The sequence below is a fragment of the Neofelis nebulosa genome, chromosome X, assembly GCF_028018385.1.
Source record: "Neofelis nebulosa isolate mNeoNeb1 chromosome X, mNeoNeb1.pri, whole genome shotgun sequence".
NCBI classification, from domain to species: domain Eukaryota; kingdom Metazoa; phylum Chordata; class Mammalia; order Carnivora; family Felidae; genus Neofelis; species Neofelis nebulosa.
This window is the reverse complement of record NC_080800.1, coordinates 77291597-77316320: the sequence shown is the minus strand read 5'-3', so window position 1 is coordinate 77316320 and position 24724 is coordinate 77291597. Positions and strand designations below refer to the sequence as shown.

At 35.3% G+C, this 24724-nt stretch overlaps 1 protein-coding gene across 3 annotated transcripts in view; it reads right to left on the bottom strand.

Moving 5' to 3' along the window:
- Positions 1-24724, bottom strand: part of DIAPH2 (diaphanous related formin 2) — a 988177-nt gene that overhangs the window by 865006 nt on the left and 98447 nt on the right. The gene's annotated exons all lie outside the window — the stretch shown is intronic.

The following is a 24724-nucleotide window of genomic DNA, read 5'->3' as shown; positions in this document are numbered from 1 at the left end:
CTCAAAAATATTTTTAGATGAATAAATAATACAAGTAATATTGAGGATGAAGAGTGGGGTTTATATAGCATTAAATAGCACTATAAAAGTCATAATACAGATTTTACACCTTTGAATCTGGGCAACTCTTGTATATTTAAAAACACTGTATTTTTCCATTGGATGTTCTTTCCTGCTTTGTCAAAGATTAGTTGGCCATACGTTTGTGGGTCTACAGGGAAATACAAATCAAAACCACACTCAGATATCACCTCACACCAGTCAGAGTGGCCAAAATGAACAAATCTGGAGACTATAGATGCTGGAGAGGATGTGGAGAAACAGGAACCCTCTTGCACTCTTGGTGGGAATGCAAACTGGTGCAGCCACTCTGGAAAACAGTGTGGAGGTTCCTCAGAAAATTAAAAATAGACCTACCCTATGACCCAGCAATAGCACTACTAGGAATTTACCCAAGGGATACAGGAGTACTGATGCATAGGGGCACCTGTACCCCAATGTTTATAGCAGCACTCTCAACAATAGCTAAATTATGGAAAGAGCTTAAATGTTGATCAACTGATGAATGGATAAAGAAATTGTGGTTTATATACACAATGGAGTACTACATGGCAATGAGAAAGAACGAAATATGGCCCTTGGTAGCAACATGGATGGAACTGGAGAGTGTGATGCTAAGTGAAATAAGCCATACAGAGAAAGACAGATACCATATGGTTTCACTCTTATGTGGATCCTGAGAAACTTAACAAAAACCCATGGGGGAGGGGAAGGAAAAAAAAAAAAAGAGGTTAGAGTGGGAGAGAGCCAAAGCATAAGAGACTGTTAAAAACTGAGAACAAACTGAGGGTTGATGGGGGGTGGGAGGTAGGGGAGGGTGGGTGATGGGTATTGAGGAGGGCACCTTTTGGGATGAGCACTGGGTGTTGTATGGAAACCAATTTGACAATAAATTTCATTAAAAAAATAAAAAAAATAAAAATACCATCATAACTGTAAAAAAAAATAAAAATAAAAAAAATAAAAATAAAAAAATAAATAAAAACACTGTAGGATCATTTTTATACCTGTATTTTAAATAGAATTAATTTTATTTCTTAAAATTAAAGTCTATAAGTGAAGATGCTTAACTTCAAAGTTCAAACCAAACAACTGTTAACTGTTTAATTTATTTTGTTGTTTTTCATAAGTAATGAAAGATTTTAATAGTTTCTACCGATAAGCTATGGCACTGAACTGAATTTAAAGAATCCATCAGCCCATACTAGTATTTAAAACAATTAAAAAGGAAAGGGAAAATAATGGAAACTTCTACTTTAAAGATGAAAAAAAAAGAGTGCCAGATGATAAATGTAGAAGGAATCATGAAATTACAAATCAACATTTTATAAAACCCCAGTAATAATTTGATTCAGGCAAGAATCATCAAGTGATATTAAAACCATATGAAATCTTGCTGAGGAACAGGTTATTTACATGATCTCAAAGTATACCTCCATATATCACTTATTAATTTCAAAGACAAATATGAAAGATACGTTCTCAACAGAGTAATCGCACTTAACATCACCAATAATGGGGTAAGCTGATATCCACATGCCTCAAACATGATGTGACACATTGAGGACAAGCATCACTTACATAGCATCCTTGACAAAAATGTTTACCCTGAATCTAATCATGGGGAAACAATCAGACAAATGCAAATTGAGAAAAATTCTGTAAAGCAACTGGTTCTGTCTCATCAAAATGTGAATACAATAAATTATTTATAAGTCTAGGGATGGTTATAGATTAAAGACTAGGAAGATACAACAAATAAATCTAACACATGATCATTGACTGGATCTTAGAGGAAAAAAGCAAGGCATAAAGGACATTATACTGTGCTTACATAGGACAAGGTTTCTTGGTTTCTCTCTCTCTCTCTTTTTCTTTGCACATTTGTTTCTTAGATCTGGAATTTCTCAAAATAAAGAATTCTAGTAAATAATAAAATTTGGTAGTGAGTTCCTTATACATCCAACAATAAAAAGGACAAAATGGGTAACTACAAAATAATTGATCAATTATTTTAATAAAGGTGTTATCTGAAAAAATTCCAATCTTGCTTCAACTCAGTTCAAATGGTTATTATATACAAAAAAATCTTATAAAATATTTGGCGTGATTAAAATAATCAACTTCTTAAAATGTAATAGCTATGTAATGTAATAATTTAAGTTATGCACTTACATACTCACACAAAATCTGATGTGACATTTATAATTGGGCTACATTAAATACAAAAGCATGAAAATGTTTTAGCTGCCTAGTCATCTGATACAAGTAATTTTTCCAAATGAAGATCTTGCTTCATTTGCAACAATTATTCAACAGCACCCCCAAAAGTAATGAAAATAGAGGTTTGCCAAATTTCATGAGACTTATTGATACATTTTTCTGCTACTTTGTAGTCATTCAGAAACCTACAGATTTTTTCCAAATTATTCATCACTCATAAATAACAAAAATGCATCATTGTAAAGAGTTACCTACTTGAAACAACTGAGATTTACTGTTGTTTCATATCTTGATAGCAATTTGTACATTATGCTCATCCAATAATGGAAAATATCATGGACATTTTTCATTAGATTTTTTAAGCTATCCAGGAAAACATGTAAACTTGCCTATAGCTGCTCACATATTCAAATATTACTAAAGATAAAATCATGCCATAAATACTCAAGGCATCAAATGCTTCTAGATATTGAGTTTACAGTAATCAGACAGTAATTAAATGAAGTGAGGGTGCCAAGAATAATTAAAATACTACTTTGCTATCAGGGGTGCCTAGGTGGCTCAGTTGGTTAAGCATTCGACTTCAGCTCAGGTCATGATTTCATAGTTCGTGAGTTCAAGCCCCATGTCAGGCTCTGTGGTGACAGCTCAGATTCTGTGTCTCCCTCTCTCTCTGCCCCTCCCTCTCCCCTTCTCTCTCTGTCTCTTTCTCAAAAATAAACATTAAAAAATATTTTAAAAAGGATAAAAGACTTTATAAAAATAAATAAATAAAAATAAATAAATAAAATACTACTTTGCTATCAGAAGCTTTATCTACCAAAACTTACCTCTCTCAGTTTGCCTCATCATAAAACAGGGATGGATGCATTTCTAAAAAGAAAATATACTTACAGGGAGTAGTAGAAACCATGTTAAAAGTATATCTACAAAGCAGAGAAACAACTGGATATCATTACCAAATTACTAACAGTGGTTTATGTTAGGGTTACAGTGGGGTGTAGTGTATTTTTTTTCCTAAGTTTCTCTCCTTAACTCCATTATCCAATTTTATGAAACATATTGTATTACTTTTAGAATGAGAAAACAAATTTGAAAAGCACTTGCTTTAAATCATATATTTAGCTGAAAACATATATTTAAATGAAACATGGCCTTTTGTATTTGAACACTCAGCACTCCAACAACAGCAACAACAAAAAACAGATTCCTAACTACTACCAAAAATCTCAAAATACTACTCCAGAAACTTTCCCACTTATGAATTCATGTGGCCTTAGTTTGGAAGTATGTAGTTATTTAATCCCCATTTTTTAGAGTATATACAATATTCACCTAGAGAAAATAGTTCAAGTGAAATGAGAAAAGGATACCATGGCTATACAGTAAAATATAGGCATTTTAATAGGTAGAGGATTAGGGATAATCCCCATGGTTGCTTGTGCCTTTTCATAAAGAAGATGACTTTAACTGTAGTCTGTGCTTTATGGGATTGCATAGAAGACCTGAGTTTTTATAACATTTATGACTATAACTGGCTTCTAAACAGATACTGTGGAATGAAGTAATGAATGCATGCATGCATGTGTCACTGTAAGCTGGTAGTAGTTGTGGTTCAGTACTTTCTTCCAAAAATGTATATTAGAACTACCATGAGACTCATTTCTCTATTACTTTAACAAAAATTTTTACGTGTAATATGTTTTACAGTTTACAAAGTGCTTTGTAGTTCTATTAGGATGGCAGGATAGGTATAGTTAGAGAGATTTGGGCTCAAGAAAGGATGAATGTTTCCCCCTCAAATCACTCAGCCATTAAGAGATAGAACCATGAGCCAAATTCCAGGCCTTCTAATTCCAAACACTATAATTTCTACTACATTATAATTTATGCTTTATGCATCCATTTTAATGTGGTGGCTTCACCATATGTATGATTCATTTTGTACAGCAAGCTATGAGCAAAAATAATTGGAGAAAAACTCCAGATGAGACATCCAGAATGTTTCTAGTTGGTGTGATGAAGAACTATTTTGGGAGTTTCATAGATAATGGGAAATGATAGGGGGATCTCAGTATGTTTTAGTCACATCTATATAGAAAAATCACAATCACTATCAACAGCAGCATCACCGCTATAAGGAACTGCACGCATGCATGCACATAGGCGGATGCACACACACACACACACACACACACACACACACACACACACACTAAAATGAATGATAAAATTTAGATAGGGTATGTTATCAAGTAGCACTTACAGTTCTGAGGTCCCAAACTGTATAGCCCAAAACCAATTAAAAAGAAGGCAGCACTCTATGACAAAGCTAAAAAGCACATGGGAGAAGAGAAAACTGAGGGGCCACTTTAATCAACAGGTACCTATAAGAGATTGTATGAGTAATGATAAACAATTGTCCTTAGTGGAAGTAGGGAACACAGGGAGGGGAAAGGAAGCTCAATTCCAATAGGAGAAATTTAGTTTGCTTTTGAAAAACTAGGAATTTAAGATGCTGGACTATATTTCCAATGGAAGAGGACTTCTGTTCTTGAAAGCATTATGAAAGCAGTACTCTGATGTCAGTTCAGTGTCAGCATAATTGTAAATATGTAGAGTTTGAACAAAAGAATGTTTAATTATTTTACTGCTGTTATAGCCTAATGTATTTCAAAATGTCTAAGGTGTATGAAGACATAGTCCTTGTCCCTTGAGAGCTTATAAGCATTTTAATTACACACTATTAATTAAACAAAACTACTGTTTAATTGAAATTAATTATAAAAGGCAGGGTGCGTAAGAAAGGTGAACAATGATGACATAAAACCTAGAGTCACAATGTTTAATCTATTTTAGATACAGTGAAAATGGCTTAAAAAATTAAAGCCTATTGCTAAAAATGGGATTATTTCTAATGTGTTTATATTGGTTCATAAATGAGCTATATCTCTTTCCTCATATTTAAGTTGTTCAGTGTGTTCTCTTTATCTGAGTTGATCTTAACAGCTTGCAAAAAGAACACAAAGAACATGTCTGCCCAGTCATTTTTGGCCCATAGAGCAACATTTAGATAGAAGTATTTAATTCTCTGTGATTGAGTGGCTTTCCCACAGGCAGGGCTCTCTGTATGTTTCTGGTTTGTCTATAAGCATTCTCCTGCTTGTAGGAAATAATCATCTATTAGCAACAGGTGAAGAGCTAAAGAATAACAATGTTAGAGAAGGCTAGCACCCATGGTGATGCTCATTATCCACAACTACCTGGAAGCCACCAAATTCTTACTTAAGTTTTGTTAAGTAACCAAGCTCTGAAGTCAGTCTGACTGGGTCTCCCACTTATTTACTGTGCAACCCCAATGTACTTGCTTTTCAAAGACTCACTCTCCTCATCTATAAAACAGGGGTGATAGTTATTATGAGAATTCATTTTTACATAGAACATCTTAGCACAGTTCCTGACAGCTGGTGTCTCTAAAGGTTAGCTATTGTTAAGTGTTAAATGCAACAGGATGAATAGTATATATTGCATTAGTTTGCAAGGGCTGCCAAAACAAAACAAAACAAAACCCCACAGAGTAGGTGGTTTCAACAACCAAAATTTATTTCCTCACAGTTCTGGGGGCTAGAAGTCCAAGATCAAGGTATATCAGCAGACTTGGTTTCCTCCGTGACCTCTTTCCTTGGCTTACAAATGGCCACCTTCTCTCAGTGTCTTTATGTGGTCTTTCCTCTGTACACACCTCTGGTGCATCTTTGTCCCCATACCCTCTTATAAGGATGCCATTTATATTGGATTAAGGCACACCTTAATGGCATTATTTTAACATAATAACCTCTTTAAAGGCCCTATCTCCAAACAGAGTCACATTCCAAGGTACCAGAGGTTAGAACTTCAACATACAAATTTTGGGGGACACAATTCAGCCGATAACATATACCTTCTCTGTTATTGTATGGAAAACAAAAGCATTCCACATAGTAAGAAAAAGTCACAGTTCTCTTGTAACATCTCAGCTTTCAAACACAGAGAGAACCTATATGAGCTCATTTAACCTTGAGAGGACAGGCAGACAAATGAATACATACACATACACACACACACACACACACACACACACACACACACACACTATATCTCTAGTATGGAGTTGCCAATCACTTTGTAAAACAGCTCTCTGAATGAAAAACCACTCTGCCAAAAAAGCATCATCATCAATGAAAATAAATGATTTACCCAAAGTGCACAAAGTAGTTACTATACTCCAAGCATAAGAATTACATTGCACAAGCAATTATTTTCTCCTTAGATCACAAGTTCATTGAAGAAAGGAACCATGATAGGTCAGTTAAAATTTACAAACACATCAGCATATAAGCATATAAACTGGATACTAATTCAAGTTATGAATATCTGTTGATAACTAATAGGAAATACATTGGCTACTATATAGTCCTCAAAAAAAACTCCATAGGAAAAAGCAAGATTCCAGGAATTTGAGGATTTTCTTCCTGAAAACTGATGTACAAACCTACAAAAATGCATAGAATACAAGCCCAAATGAGAAAATGTGTGAAAAGGCTTTAAAAACTCCAAAGCACTTTATATCTAAGGTGGCATTTTTTAAAATGATCCTCTTCTACTCTCATCCCATTCAAAAGACCTAATTTTGGTTGAACCGTTCTTTCCTAGCAGATAAACAGATAAAAGAAACTTGATCAACTAAAATGGGAAATGGAAAAAACATGTGAGAAAACATACACAGTAAGTTAAGTCTTTAATACTGATCATAAACTTACTGCTTCCACTTTTTACCCTGACAAGGTTACCTGGATTAAGAAAGCATCACCTCATAAAAAATACCCTATGTTATGCCACTGTAAATATTATAATGTTAACAGCAAATTTTATACATACCCTTAAAGGATATATGATATAGAGACTATATTACTTAATAACAAAAACAAAGGGGCGCCTGGATGGCTCAGTCGGTTGGGCGTCCGACTTCGGCTCAGGTCACAATCTCACGGTCCGTGAGTTTGAGCCCCGCGTCAGGCTCCAGGCTGATGGCTCGGAACCTGGAGCCTGCTTCCGATTCTGTGTCTCCCTCTCTCTGCCCCTCCTCCGTTCATGCTCTCTCTCTGTCTCAAAAATAAATAAACGTTAAAAAAAATAACAAAAACAAAAAAAACACTATATAATTATCTCAATATTATGTGGCTAATCAAAAATTTTGCCATAGTTAAAAGGTAAAAAAAAAAAGGCTGGTTTAATTGAGATATAACTGACATATAATATTTTATCATAATGATTTGATATTTGTATACACTTGGAAATGATAACCACAGTAAGTCTAGTTACCATCTGCCACCACACAAAGCTACATATTGCTTTTTCTTGCAATGAGAACTTTTAATATTCTCTCTCTTACCAACATTCAAATATGTACAATATTACTGACTACAGTCACCATATTGTATATGATATCCCAATGGCTTATTTTTAACCCAGGAGTTTGTACCTGTTGACCCCTTAACCCATTTTGCCCACATCCCAAACCTCTTCCCACAGGCAAACTACCATTCTGCTCTCTATGACTTTTCTTCAATTGTTTTGTTTTTTAGACTCTATATATAACTGAGATCATACAGTATTTTTCTTTCTCTGTCTGACTTATTTATTTCACTTACCATAACACCCTCAAGGTCCATCCAGGTTGTCACAAATGACGATATCTTTCTTTATGGCTGAATAATATTCCATTGTGTATGTGTATGTATGTATATTGATTTATATGTATGTGTATATATGTATGTATATTGATTTATATATATTTCATATATTGATATATGTATCATATATTTTATATACTGATACATATGTCAATATGTATATTGATTTATATACATACATACATACAATATATACACATACATACACATCTTCTTTATCCACTCATCCATCAATGGACACTTGGGTTGTTTCCATATCTTGGCTATTGTAAATAATGTTGTGGGCGCCTGGGTGGCTCAGTCGGTTAAGCGTCCAACTTCAGCTCAGGTCGTGATCTCATGATTTGTGGGTTCCAGCCCTGCTTAGCGCTTTGTGCTGACAGCTCAGAGCCTGGGGCCTGCTTTGGATTCTGTGTCTCATTCTCTCTCTGCCCCTCCCCCACTTGTGCTCTGTCTCTGTCTCCCAAAAATAAATAAATGTAAAAAGAAATTATAAATGATGTTGCAAATAACATAGATGTGCATATATCTTTTCAAAATAGTGTTTTAATTTTCTTTGGATAAATACCCAGAAGTGGATTACTGAATCATGTGGTAGTTCTATTTCTATTTTTTTAGAAACGTCCATAATGTTTTCCATAGTGGCTGCACCAATTTAAGTTCCCACCAATGCACAACAGTTCCCCTTTATCTACATTTCCACCAACACTTGTTATTTCTTGTCTTTTTGACATTCCAACAGGTGTGAGGTGATAACTCATTGTACTTTTGATTTGCATTTCTCTGATGATTAGTGATCTTGAGCACCCTTTCACATGCGTGTTCTGCGTGTTCGCTATTTGTAGTTCTTCTTTGGAAAATAACCTATTCAGATACTATTCCCCTTTTTTAATAGTATTGTTTTTTTGTTATTAAGATGAATAAGTTCTTTATATACTTTGGATATTAATACTTATCAGATATGATTTGCAAATATTTTCTCCCGTTTTCTGTAGGTTGACTTTTCATTTTGTTGATGGCTTCTTTTGCCGTACAGAAGCTTTTTAGTTTGATGTTGTCCCACTTATTTCGCTTTTCTTGCCTCTGCTTTTAGATCAGATCCAAAAAATCTTCAGCAAGACCAAGGTCAAGAAACTTACCAAATCTGCTTTCTTCTAGGAGTTTTATGGTTTCAGGTCTTATATTTTAGTCTTTGAATCATTTTGAACTAATTTTTGTGTATGGTATAAGACAGTAGTCTGATTTCTTTCCTTTGCACGTGGCTGTCCAGTTTTCGCAACACCATTTATTAAATTGGTTATTGTTGCCATTTGCCAATTGTGTATTTTCGCCTTTGTCACAAATTCATTGACCATAGACACATGGGTTTATTTCTGAAAACTCTATTCTGTTCCATTGTTCTATGTATCTATTGTTATGCCACTACCATACTGCTTTCATTACTATAGCTTTGCAATAAGTTTGAAACTGGGGACTATGATATTTCCAGCATTGTTCTTTCTCAAGATTGCTTTGGCCATTTGGCCTTTTGTGGTTCCATACAAATTTTAGGGTTGTTTGTTATATTTCTTTGAAAAATACCCTTCAGATTTTGATAGGGATTACACTGAATCTTTAGGTTCTTTTGAGTAATATGGACATTTTAACAATAATTCTTTCAATCCATGAGCATGGGATATCTTTCCATTTATGTGTGTCTTCAATTTCTTTCATCAATATCATAGTTTTCATTGAACAGGTCTTTCACCCCCTGGTTAAATCTATTCCAAGGTATTTAAATCTTTTTGATGCTATTACAAATGGGATTGTACTCTCAATTTCTTTTTGATAGTTAATGTATATAAATGCAACAATTTTTCATATTGATTTTATATCCAGCAAAGTTACTGAATTCATTTATTACTTCTAACCATTTTTTGGTGGAGCCTTTAGAACTTTCTATCTATAAAATAATGTCATCTGCAAATAGTGACAGTTTTACTTCTACCTTTCCAATCTAGATGCCTGTTCTTTCTTTTTCTTGCCAATTGCTCTGGCCAGGATTTCCAACGTTATACTGAATAAAAGTGGAGAGAGTGGGCATTCCTGATCTTAGAGGAAAAATTTTCCTTTTTCACCATCAAGTATGAAGTTAGTAGTGGGCTTGTAATATAGGGTCTTTATTGTGTTGAGGTACATTCCAACTTTAGTGAGAGTTTTTTTAATCATAAATGGATGCTAAATTTTGTCAAATGTTTTTCCTAATCGATTGATATCATATGACTTTTATCTTTCATTCTGTTAATGTGGTGTATCACATAAACTTATTTGAGGATGATGGATCATCCTTGCATCCCTGGAATAAATCTAACTTGATCATGTGTTATCCTTTTAAAGTATTGTTGAATTTGGTTTGCTAGGATTTGATTGAGGATTTTTGCATCTATGTTCATTGGGGATATTGGACTGTAATTTTCTTTCTTGGTTGTGTCCTTCTCTGGTTTTGGAACCCAGATATTGCTGGCCTCATTAAAATGAGTTGGAAGCTTTCCCTCCTCTTCAGTGTTTTGGAATAGATTGAGAAGTATAGGTATCAAATCTTCATGGGGTGCCAGGGTGGCTCAGGTGGTTAAGCATCCAACTTCAGCTCAGGTCATGATCTCATGGTTCGTGCATTTGAACCCCGTGTCGCGCTCTGTGCTGACAACTTGGAGCCTGGAGCCTGCTTCAGATTCTGTGTCGACCTCTCTCTCTGCCTCTCCCCTGACTGCATTCTGTCCCTCTCTCAAAAATAAATAAAACATTAAATTTTTTAAAAAATAAATAAATAAATAAAAAGTAAATCTCCTTTAAGTGTTTGGAAGAATTCACCCATGAAGCCATCTGGTTTTAGACTATTGTCTGTTGGCAGGTTTTTGATTACTGACTCAATCTCCTTACTAATAATAGATCTGTTCAGATTTTCTATTCATGATTCAGTTTTTGGAAGATTGTACATTGCAAAAAAGTTATCCATTCCTTCTACTTTGTCCAGTTTGTTGATATATAATTGTTCATGATAGTCTCTTATGATCCTCAGTATTTCTACAGTTTCAGTTGTAACAAATATCATTTCTGATTTTATTTAACAGAGCCTTTTCTCTTTTTCAATTGGTGAGTCTATCTAAATGTTGGCCAATTTTGTGTATCTTTTCAATGAACAACTGTTAGTTTCATTGATCTTTTCTATTTGCTTTTTAGTCATCATTTATTTCCACTCTGATTTTTGCTATTTCCTTCATTCTACTAACACTGGGGGCATCATTTGTTCTTCTTTTTCTAGTTCCTTTAGGAGGAAAGTTAGATTCATATTTTTCTTGTTTTTTGAGGTAGGCCTGTATCTCTAGGAAGTTCTCTCTTAGAATCACTTTTCTTGCATCCCATAGTAAGTTGTTTTTTTCTTTTTATTTGTCACAATGTATTTTTTTTATTTATTCTTTGATTTCTTTTGTTGACCCACTGGTTGTTCACCAGTATGTGGTTTAATCTCCATAGTTTTGTGATTTTTCCAGTTTTCTTACAATTGATCTCTAGTTTCATACCATTCTGGTGGTCAAAAAAGACAATCGATAGGACTTCAATCTTATTAAATTTATTGAGACTTGTTTTGTGGCCTAACTTAGGATCTATCCCAGAGAATATTCTATGTGCATTTAAAAAGAATGTACATTCTGTTTTCAGATGGAATGTTCTGTTTATATCTATTAAGTTCATCTGTATACTGTGTCAATTAAGGCCAATATTTCCTTACTGGTTTTCTTATCTATCCATTGATTAAAGAGGGTATTAATGTCCCTACTATTATTGAATTGCTGCCAATTTCTCCCTTTAGGTCTATTAATATTTCCTTTATATATTTAGGTGCTTCTATGTTGGATACATAAAGTTACAAATGCTGTATCTTTTTGTTGGATTGATATGTTTATCATTATGTAGTGCCCTTATTTATATTGAATTACAGTCTTTGTTTTAAAGTCTATATTGTCTGAAAAAACTATAGCTATGCCAGTTTTCTTTTGGTTTCCACTTGCATGGAACATCATTTTCCATTTTATCACTTTCATTTTTTCACTTTCAGTTTGTGAGTCTTTACATCTGAAGAGACTCTCTTGTAGGCAGCATATAGATAGGTCTTATACTTTTATCCATTCAGCCATTCTGTCTTTTGATTGGAGAATTTGCATTTAGGAATTTACCCAAGGGATACAGGAGTGCTGATGCATAGGGGCACTTGTACCCCAATGTTTATAGCAGCGCTTTCAACAATAGCCAAATTATGGAAAGAGCCTAAATGTCTATCAACTGATGAATGGATCAAGAAATTGTGGTTTATATACACAATGGAATAGTACTTGGCAAAGAGAAAGAATGAAATATGACCTTTTGTTGCAACGTGGATGGAACTGGAGAGTGTTATGCTAAGTGAAATAAGTCATACAGAGAAAGACAGATACCATATGTTTTCACTCTTGTGTGGATCCTGAGAGACTTAACAGAAGACCATGGGGGAGGGGAAGGAAAAAAAAGGTTAGAAAGGGAGGGAGCCAAAATATAAGAGACTCTTAAAAACTGAGAACAAACTGAGGGTTGATGGGGGGTGGGAGGGAGGGGAGGGTGGGTGGGTGAGGAATATTGAGGAGGGCACCTGTTGGGATGAGCACCGGGTGTTGTATGGAAACCAATATGACAATAAATTTCATATGAAAAAAATAAAAATGTAAGATTAAAAACTTCTACACAAAGAATAAACTCCAAGACAAAAGATGCAAATAAAAAAACCTGAGAATAAACTGAGGGTTGATGGGGGGTGGGAGGGAGGGGAAAGTGGGTGATGGGCATTGAGAAGGGCACCTGTTGGGATGAGCACTGGGTGTTGTATGGAAACTAATTTGACAATAAATTTCATATTTAAAAAAGAACTAAGTAGACTATTTAAAAATTGATAAATAATAAGAAAATTATGGAAAATTATGAAAAGATGAGTAAAAAAAATAAAAATAATTATTGATAGGTATGCACTTATTGCTAATTTGTTGATTGTTTTCTGGTTTTCTTCCCTTGTGGTTTGATTATTCTCTTTAGTGTTATGCTTATATTCCTTTCTTATGTACTTCTATGTATCTAGTCTAGATTTTTGCTTTGTGGTTAGCATGAGCCTCACATGTAACAGCCCACATATATTTTAAGCTGACAGAACTTACGTTTTCATGCATTCTAAAACTCTACATTTTTACTTCCCCCATTTTGTTTTTCATGTCATAGTTTACATCTTTTTTATTTTGTGTATCTCTTAACTGATAACTACAACTGTTCTAGTTATTTTGACTAGTTTTGTCTTTTAACCTCCATACTAACTTTATAAGTGCTTAATATACTACCTTTACTATATTTACCTTTGCCAATAAGATTTGTAATTTCATGTTATATTATTACTTCTTTTAAATTCCTTTTGAATTGAGAAGGCAGAGAGAGAGAGAGAGACAGAGAGAGAGAGAAAGCACATGAGTGAGGGAGAGGAGGATGGAGAGGGAGGGAGAGAATCTCCTCACTGAGTGTGGAGTCTGACACATGGCCCAAACTTACAGTGGTGAGATCATGACCTGAGCTGAAATCAATAGTCAGATGCTTAACTTATTGAGCCACCCAGGCACCCCTATGTTTTCTTATTACTAATCAATGCCTTTTCCTTTCAGCTTAAAGAAATTCCTTTAACATTTATTATAAAGCTGGTTTAGTGGTCATGAACTCCCTTAGCTTTTGAATATCTAGAAAACTTTTTATCAATCTTTCAAATCTAAATGGCACCATCTTTTCAGAGTATTCTTGTTTGGAAATTTTTCTCTTTCAACCCTTAGAAAATATAATTTCCCACCCCCACCCCCCCACCCTCTGGCCTGCAGAGTTTCTACTGAAAAATCTGCTGCTACTCTCATGGGATTTCACTTGTACATCATAACTTGTTTTTTTCTTGCTGCTTTTAAGATTCTGTCTTTAACTTTTGACTTTTTAATTATAATGTGTCTTGGTGTGGATCTATTTGGCTTCTTATTTAGAACTCTCTGAGCTTCCTGGACCTGAATGTCTGTTTTCTTGCCCTGGTTATGGAAGTTCCTGGCCACTGTTTCTTCAAAAAAGTTTTCATCCCCTTTCTCTCTCTCTTCTCCTTCTGGGACCCCTATAATACAAATGTTATTCTACTTGATGCTGTTCTATGGGGTCCCTTAAGCTATATTTTCTTTTTCGTTTTTTTTTTTTTTTTTTTTTTTTTTTTGGTGTTCTATTTGGATTACTTCCACTGCCCTGTCTTCTAGATAACTGATCCTTTCTTCTGCTTCATCTGGTATGCTGTTGAACCCCTCTAGTGTATTTTTTAGGTTAGCTATAGTATTCTTCAGCCCTGTAACTTCTGTTTGCTATTTTCTTATATTTTATGTCTGTTGGCTAAAGATCTCACTGTGTTCATCCAATCTCCTCCCAAATTCTATGAGCATCTTTATGACCTTTGTGTTTTTTTAGTAACTTTTTGTTGCAATTCCCTTTAATAACAATGTTACCTCAATTAAATGCAACAAAGTAGAAAACATAAAGTAGCCAATCAAATAGTTCAGGATGTGTGTAACAATATCCCTTTAAAATATCTTTGTTTTTCCTTAGAATTTTCAAATATAGTTTAAGAATAGAAAAAATATAGGCTAAAATGTCACTTTTCTCAATATCATCTTCAATAATATTTGCCTATGAAATTACGTTACAATTAGAAAAATGTGAATCTCATACCTCAGTCTATACACATATATTAGCATCATGACAAGGATTTTGGTGTGATATAGTAGGTAGAAATGGTTAGCTCCTGTCTAGGAAAAAAAAACTTTCCCAAACTGGCTATTCAGGTATATGACCTTTTTCTTTGACCTCTTTGTCAGGTAAATTACTAATCTACATTTCATTAAGATTTTTTTCCCTCAGGTTTTGTCTTGCTCTCTTGTTTGCAAAACATTCTTCTGTTTCCTCATTTTGCTTGACTCTCTGTTTCTAAGTATTAGGCAAAACAACAACCTCTTCTGGTCTTGAGGGAGTGTTCTTATGTAGGAGATTAACCCAATCTTTAAACCTGGTCATAGCTCTTGGTTGTTTCTTGAACCTTTGTGATTATCTCAATAGCTGGATTTATTCTTGATAGGTCCCAGTGTTGAGAGTATTCCAACAGGAGTGATCTCAGTCAGCACCTAGATTCAGGCTGCCTGGAAGCCAGACTATCAGGTAGCAGCTTTTAAACTGTGTAAATATATACAGTCCTCTGGGACTACAATCATAAACCCTACTGACCTCCAGACCAGGCAATCTGGAGGTGTCCCCTGGGTGACAGTTGCAAAACTCAGGCTTCAGATGCATGTATAAGCTTTTTTCAGGGATGTACCAGTGAGCAATAGTGAAGCTAAAGAGTGCAAAGATGGCATCCTTTAGCCTCAGTTCCCAGAGAGCAGCTCCACAGCCTGTAGATGTGTGGCAAACATAAGTCTGCCCCTCAGACTAAAGCTCCAACACAAGTAGATAGGACTTTTTAACGGAATGACTCATGGTCTGTTTCAGTCCACTGTGTATTGAAGGAGCTTTTCAGATAGTCCTCAGGTCTTTTTAAGAGGGAATTTTTCTATCTGTAGCTGTAGATTTGGTGTGTCTTTTGGAAAAGCTGAGTTCAGGATCTTGTTATGCTGCCATCTTGGACTGCCCCCTCAATCACTATAGTTGCTTTAAATGTCATATCAAGCACCATATTTGAAATGTATTCGTTTACCTGATTATATACACAAAAACATCAACAGAAATTTCTACCAAGATTGCAATTAACATACAAAGAAAATAAACTTGTAGTGCATAATTCTACATGAAAAGTACATCTTCTTGTTTCTAATATCAGGATATGTTATAAAATATAACTGCTCCATACACATCAATATTAATGCACTCAACTTATAAAATATGTCTAAACATAAAGTCGATATTCATACTGTTTTAGATGTTTCCAAATGCCCAAGGTATAATGACTTACTAATATTTATAATCTATATTATCTTAGCATTCTTTAAACAATTAATTTAATCTGGCATTAGGAAATAATATATTTTGTGACAATGCACTGGAAGGGAAGGGACTGATAAGAAAATGTTCTAAAAGTGAATGGAGATTTCAATAATAAACTTTTCAAAACATATACAGATACTCCTTTCCAAAACGAGTATAACACACAAGCTGGCTTGCAGCGTTAAAACATAAGGAAATGGGAAGATAGCTACTCACTGCACATAATGTGAAATTAGAAAAGACTGAAATTGGAACTGTAATAGTACTTGCGCTATTTTGAAAAGATCACTTATAATATGCCATCATCAAACAGTCTCAGGTCTTATTTTCATCTGATTACCAAATGAGTTTTTCTAATTTATATATACTAGTTAAAAACAATTGCATTATTTTTATCTGATTGAATTGAGATATTTTACTAAGTTGTCACCCCCATAAAACTAAATGTTTTGTAATAGCAACTTCACTAAGATTTCTAAACCCATAAGGAAACACAATCAAGTAACAGTGTAAGAAAGCCAAGTTTTATCATGAAACAGCTACTTCAAACTCCAATAATCAGTGTTTTGTCTCCCCCTTCTGGACTATACAATTATTAAAAAAAAAAAAAAAAAACCAACGCAGAGTAAGATTTGATCTTTTCTCATAGGATATATTCAAACAAAAGGCCTGACACAAGTGTAACATTGCATGAAGTAATCATTAAGATACTATTGGGTCAGTAAACAAAATTTCAATTTAATAATGCAATAGGAGATTAACAGCCCACATGTACATACTGCCATGTTAGTGGTATTTTCTGGATATTATGATTACTAGGGGGCCGATAGGAAAGAATGCATCAATAGCATTTTGAATATATTACTTGGAGCCTGACCATAAGTTGATACTTTAACAGGAACTTGCATTCAGTACGACTTCTTTCACCGGCATGGAAGAACAAATTTCTTTGGTTCTATTTTGCAAAAAAGGTTCTACAATATTCATTGAATTAGTGCCTGTGCTCCCCATGCTCCAATTAGAGCAAACAAAGATACCCTTGTGGCTAACCTTCACCTATGATGGAGTTGTCCTTTTGACTCAGATTATTTAGAAACACTGCAAAAGGTACAAATGTAACATCTTACTTATGTTAAATGGCTTATCTGGTAAGCAGTACTACATGACACCAAAATGATTAGCTCTTTTCTATCTGGGTACATTTAGTCACCTTGAAGTATACATGGCCTTCATTACCTAATACATGTATTGAGGCTTCAGTTGATAAACAGGTAAATGTTATTCAAAAGATAAACATGTACAGCCAAAGGTAAATGTTATTCAAATGATAAATATGCTCAGCAACAGTGTGCAAAGTATATTTAAAATTGTAAAGGTAGGAATTTGAAATAGTGAAGCAAATTATAAAATTCTACTCTTAATGCTACAAGTGCTAAAGAAAAGCTCTTGGGTGTAATAACTTTTTTCTTATTTTTCTGTGATTTTACCAATTACTCCGTGATTACAAGCATAACTAAACTCATCATTTTTACTCCAAATTTATTTTATTTTTTTAATATGAAATCTACTGTCAAATTGGTTTCCATACAACACCCAGTACTCATCCCAACAGGTGCCCTCCTCAATACCCGTCACCCACCCTCCCTCCCTCCCACCACCCATCCACCCTCAGTTTGTTCTCAGTTTTTAACAGTCTCTTATGCTTTGACTCCCTCCCTCTCTAACCTCTTTTTTTTTCCTTCCCCTCCCCCATGGTCTTCTGGTAAGTTTCTCAGGAGCCACATAAGAGTGAAACCATATGGTATCTGTCTTTCTCTGTATTACTAATTTCACGTAGCATAACACTCTCCAGTTCCATCCACGTTGCTACAAAAGGCCATATTTCATTCTTTCTCATTGCCACATGGTATTCCATTGTGTATATAAACCACAACTTCTTTCTCCATTCATCCATGGATGGACATTTAGGCTTTTTCCATAATTTGGCTATTGGTGAAAGTGCTGCTATAAACACTGGGGAACAAGTGCCCCTATGCATCAGCACTCTTGGATCCCTTGGGTAAATTCCTAGCAGTGCTATGGCTGGGTCATAGGGTAGATCTATTTTTAACTGTTTAAGGAACCTCCACACTGTTTTCAAGAGTGGCTGCACCAGTTTGCATTCCCACCAACAGTGCAAGAGGGTTCCCATTTCTCCACATCCTCGCCAGCATCTATAGTCTCCTGATTTGTTCCTTTTAGCCACTCTGCCTGGCATGAGGTGGTATCTGAGTGTGGTTTTGATTTGTATTTCCCTGATGAGGAGCGATGTTGAGCATCTTTTCATGTGCCTGTTGGCCATCTGGATGTCTTCTTTAGAGAAGTGTCTATTCGTGTCTTCTGCCCATGACTTCACTAGATCATTTGTTTTTTGGGTGTGGAGGAGTTTGGTGAGTACGTTATAGATTTTGGATACTAACCCTCTATCCAATATGTCATTTGCAAATGTCTTTTCCCACTCTGTTGGTTGCCTTTTAGTTTTGTTGATTGTCTCCTTTGAAGTGCAGAAGCTTTTTATCTTCATGAGGTCCCAATAGTTCATTTTTGCTTTTAATTCCCTTGCCTTTGGGGATATGTCAAGTAAGAAATTGCTATGGCTGAGGTCAGAGAGGTTTTTTCCTGCCTTCTCCTCTAGGGTTTGGATGGTTTCCTGTCTCACATTCAGGCCCTTTATCCATTTTGAGTTTATTTTTGTGAATGGGGTAAGAAAGTGTTCTAGTTTCATCCATCTGCATGTTGCTGTCCACCTCTCCCAGCACCATTTGATAAAGAGACTGTCTTTTTTCCATTGGCTATTCTTTCCTGCTTTGTCAAAGATTAGTTGGCCAAACTTTTGAGGGTCTAGGTCTGGGGTTTCTATTCTATTCCATTAATCTATGTGTCTGTTTTTGTGCCAATACCATGCTGTCTTGATGATGACAGCTTTGTAGTAGAGGCTAAAGTCTGGGATTGTGATGCCTCCTGCTTTGGTCTTCTTCTTCAATATTACTTTGGCTATTCGGGGCCTTTTGTGGTTCCATATGAATTTTAGGATGGCTTGTTCTAGTTTCAAGAAGAATGCTGGTGCAATTTTGACTGGGATTGCATTAAATGTGTAGATAGCTTTGGGTAGTTGACATTTTTACAATATTTATTTTTCCAATCCATGAGCACAGAATGTTTTTCCATTTCTTTATATCTTCTTCAATTTCCTTCATAAGCTTTCTATAGTTTTCAGCGTACAGATCTTTTACATCTTTGGTTGGGTTTCTTCCTAGGTATTTTGTGATTCTTGGTGCAATTGTGAATGGGATCAGTTTCTTTATTTGTCTTTCTGTTGCTTCATTATTAGTGTATAAGAATGCAACTGATTTCTGTACATTGATTTTGTATCCTGCGACTTTGCTTAATTCATGTATCAGTTCAAGTAGACTTTGGTGGAGTCTATCAGGTTTTCCAGGTATAGTATCATGTCATCTGCAAAAAGTGACAGCTTGACTTCATCTTTGCCAGTTTTGATGCCTTTGATTTCCTTTTGTTGTCTGATTGCTGATGCTAGCACTTCCAACACAATGCTAAACAACAGCAGTGAGAGTGGACACCTCTGTCGTGTTCCTGATCTCAGGGGGAAAGCTCTCAGTTTTTCGCCATTGAGGATGATATTAGCTGTGGGCTTTTCATAAATGGCTTTGATGATGTTTAAGTGTGTTCCTTCTATCCCGCCTTTCTCGAGGGTTTTTATTATGAAAGATGCTTAATTTTGTCAAATGCTTTTTCTGCATCGATGACAGGATCATATGGTTATTTTCTTTTATTAATGTGATGTATCACATTGATTGATTTGCGAATGTTGAACTAGCCTTGCAGCCCAGGAATGAATCCCACATGATCATGGTGAATAATTCTTTTTATACGCTTTTGAATTTGATTTGCTAGTATCTATGTGCTGAATACGGGAGCCCCCAAATATAAAAAAAAAATAATCACAAACATAAACATCCTTATTGATAAGAATGTGGTAATTGCAGGGAACTTTAATACTCCACTTACAACAATGGATAGATCATCTAGACACAGGGTCAATAAAGAAACAAGGGCCCCGAATGATTACATTGGATCATATGGACTTGAAAGGTATATTTAGAACTCTGCATCCCAAAGCAATAGAATATACTTTCCTCTCGAGTGCACATGGAACATTCTCCAAGATAGATCACATACTGGGTCACAAAACAGTCCTCAATAAATACAAAAGAATTGAGATCATACCATGCACACTTTCAGACCACAACGCTACGAAACTTGAAATCAACCACAGGAAAAAGTCTGGAAAACCTCCAAAAGCATGGAGGTTAAAGAACACCCTAGTAAAGAATGAATGGGTCAACCAGACAACTAGCGAAGAAATTTTTTAAAAAATAAGGAAACAAATGAAAATGAAAATACAACAATCCAAACGCTTTGGGATGCAGCAAAGGCAGTCCTGAGAGGAAAATACATTGCAATCCAGGCCTATTTCAAGAAACAAGAAAATCCCAAATACAAAATCTAACAGCACACCTGAAGGAAATAGAAGCAGAACAGCAAAGGCAGCCTAAACCCAGCAGAAGAAGAGAAATAATAAAGATCAGAGTAGAAATAAACAATATAGAATCTAAAAAAACTGTAGACCAGATCAACGAAACCAAGAGTTGGTTTTTTGAAAAAATAAACAAAATTGACAAACCTCTAGCCAGGCTTCTCAAAAAGAAAAGGAGATGACCCAAATAGATAAAATCATGAATGAAAATGGAATTGTTACAACCAATCCCTCAGAAATGCAAGCAATTATCAGGGAATAGTATAAAAAATTATATGCCAACAAACTGGACAACTTGGAAGAAATGGGCAAATTCCTAAGCACACTTCCAAAACTCAAACAGGAAGAAATAGAAAACTTGAACAGACCGATAATCAGTGAAGAAATTGAATCAGTTATCAAAAACATCCCTGCAAATAAGAGTCCAGGACCAGATGGCTTCCCTGAGGAATTCTACCAGACATTAAAGGCAGAGATAATACCTATCCTTCTCAAGCTTTTCCCAAAAATTGAAAGGGAAAGAAAACATCCAGACTCATTCTATGAAGCCAGCATTACTTTGATTCCTAAACCAGACAGAGACCCAGAAAAAAAAGAGAACTACAGGCCAATATCCCTGATGAATATGGATGCAAAAATTCTCAATAAGGTACTAGCAAATAAGTCCTTTTGGACCTGACTTTCCAACAGAATGATTTTAATGATTGCTTTTTCACTCCTCTCCCTACTCAAAAGAAAGAAAAAGAAAAAGAAAGAAAAATCTTCCCCCTTAAGGCACCCCTCCCACCTAAACTCTAGAACGAATCCCTCATCATTGCCTCTAGAAGCTGATTCCTATAGTTTCCTCCATTTATTACAGAATATGCAAATTCTTGTCTGAGGAGCAGGCCAGAAATAAGACAGTGGGTGTGAAACAGTTTATACTACAGATCAATCATAACATCTATCTCATTACAGTGTCTTTCAAAACACTCTTGGACAAGATAAAACTTTTCCATGAACTATATACAGCCTATTAGCTTGCCACTTTACAGCCTTTACTATATTGTATGTATAAGGCCCTATCTTTATTCTGTTTACCTGTCTTTCCCATTAGACCTAGTATTTTTATTAAAGGAGCTATTCTCATTGGGGAAGAAAGACATGTAAATGATTTATTATAATAAAATAAGTTAAATACTATAATTCAGCTATATAGTGATGCTATGGAAAGGAAGCAGTTATCTAGGACAAATTCTCCTAATTGACATGAACCTTAATCTTGATGGATATTTAGGATATTTCTGGACACAGTGAAGAATAAAAGGCCATTCTAGTTCAAAGAAATAGAATATGCTTGATTTAGAGTTATTAAACAGCAGGACAGGCACATGTAGAAATGGAGATGAAGATGAAATTAGAAAAAGGAACAGGGATAAGATCGCAAGGGCAATTGGGAGCCATTTGAAAGGTTTAAAGGGAATCAGCATGATCTGTGGTAACTGTAAAACATGCATGGGCAGGGTGAGAGAATGAAGACTAGGAGACTATTTAGGAGGCTATGGCAATTACAGGTGTGTTTAACAATGAATCTAAACTAAAGGAGCAACAGTGTGAGTAATCAGGGAAGAGAGTTGAGAATTATCGAAGAGAAATAATCAACAGAACTTCAACTCCACTGGATATGGAGAAATCAGTAATATTTCATCAGTGCTGGCATAAGCCATGCAGAGACCAAGCTAGCTTAAGCCCACATTAAAATAAACTCAAGATTCCTTTATATCCCCACCCCCCTATATTTAACCCCATCCCCCTATGCCTAGCCTCCAGTTTAATAAAGGTCCTCACTGATCCATACACAAGTCTCCTAGGTAGCCCTTGAAACAAATATCTCTCTATCCTAATCCAGTATTTCAAAGTGTGCTCTGTAGCCTACCTTAACAGGATCTCCTGTGGTGCTTGATAAAGATGCCAAGTTCTTGGCCCTATCCTAGACCCCTGAGGGACAAAATATGTATTTTTATGTGCTTTCAAGTTTGAGAATCACTGGCCTAATCCAGCCTATCTACTACTATCAAATTTATTTTTCTTAAACCCTGTTTTCCTCATGTCATTTTCTTATTCAAACTAATTTCTAAATCTTCTACCTGGACTTCAAGATCTTCTTTCAACTTGATTTTTCAATCTTTTCAATGTAAATATACATTCTTTGCTCGAACAAAGTCAACTTAATTTCTTGCTTCCCTCTTCTCTGTCTCCTGCCCACACAACTTGGTTCTTTCTCTAGGCCTTTGCACTGAATATTATTTACACAATCTGAGAGTTTCTCCATTGTCTCATCTCCCATATCAAATCCTAGCCATCACAACTAACAATTCCTAAAAGTCCAGCTTAAGTCCATAAATTTGCATGGAGTTTTCTCCAATTATTTTACCTCTACTTCTCTCTTCTGCTTGTGAATTCCTACTACACTTAAAATCAGTATGCACAATTTAAGAATTGATTATTTCCACATATATTACTAAAACTATAAGGTCTTATCCTTATTTTCTAGTCATCAATGAACCTAACACAGTTCTTGGCACATGATAAGCACTAAAGAAAGATTTGCTGATGTTTGGAATTACCCCAAAAGATTGATGGCTTTCCCCCCCCCGGATGGCACATAAATTAAAAAAGAAAAAAAAAAGGGGGCAGCTGGGTGGCTCAGTTGGTGAAGTGACCGACTTCAGCTCAAGTCATGATCTCGCAGTTCGTGAGGGGCCCCGCGGCAGGTTCTGTGCTGATAGCTCAGAGCCTGGAGCTGCTTCAGATTCTGTCTCCCTCTCTCTCTACCCCTCTCCCACTAATGCTTGTTCGTGCTCTCTCTCTCTCTCTCCTCAAAAATAAACATTAATTTTTTTTTTTTAAAAGAAACGAGAAAAAGACTAGGGGCGCCTTGGGTGGCTCAGTCAGTTAAGCATCTGACTCTTGATTTAGGCTTAGGTCATGATCTCGGGGTCACAAGATGGAGCCCCATGTCAGGCTCCACTCTGGGCATAGAGCCTGCTTAAGATTCTTTCTCTCCCTCCCTCTCTCTCCCTCTACTGTTCACTTGCTGTCTTGGAAGGAAGGAAGGAAGGAAGGAAGGAAGGAAGGAAGGAAGGAAGGAAGGAAGGAAGGAGAGGAATGAGAGAAAGAAAGAAAGAAAGAAAGAAAGAAAGAAAGAAAGAAAGAAAGAAAGAAAGAAAGAAAGAAAGAAAGAAAGAAACTAAATCAATTTTTAAAAGCAAACAAATATTAAATACATTCACTATTCTGAATACCATGGTACCTAATAATGTTAAAGATAATGTCTCCTGCCCTGTTCTCTAAATACAGACTGCTTAGTCATTAAGACAAGGTATTTACAAATACCTCTCAATTACAATACAGATCATTTTTGATGTATTATGTAATTATGGAAATGAAATACAATGCCCTGAATATAAAATCTCTAAAATACAGCAATAGAAAGAACCTTAAAAAATAATGTAAGCCAATCACTTCAATTTAGCCATTTAATAACTGAACCTCAAAAACATTACATGACTTGCCCAAGGTCACACATCCAATTAGTAGCATCTAACAGAGACAAAGACCTAGCCCTCTTGACTGCACATCAAAGGTTGTTTTCATTACACTATGTGGTCATTGACACCAAATCAAAGTGAGATACTTTAATAAGAATTCCTGCTAGCATAAACCATCCTACCATCCTGAGATGGCATCCTGCTCTCCTGAGAACTGAGGTGAAACACCCAATTTCAACAGACTCATAAAAACAGAATCATAAAAATCATAAACACAGGCACAACTCTAAAAAAAAGTAAAACCTTATAAGACAAAGTATACAAAGCATATTCAAATTCTAAAACATGTTCCAAAACCACAGGAAAAATACTTACCATGGCTAAATTCTCATCACCTGATCTTTATCATCTTATTACTTTGGTAAAATATACTCCAAAAGAAGAACCAAACATATAGAATGCTATAAGCAAAAATTGCTCAA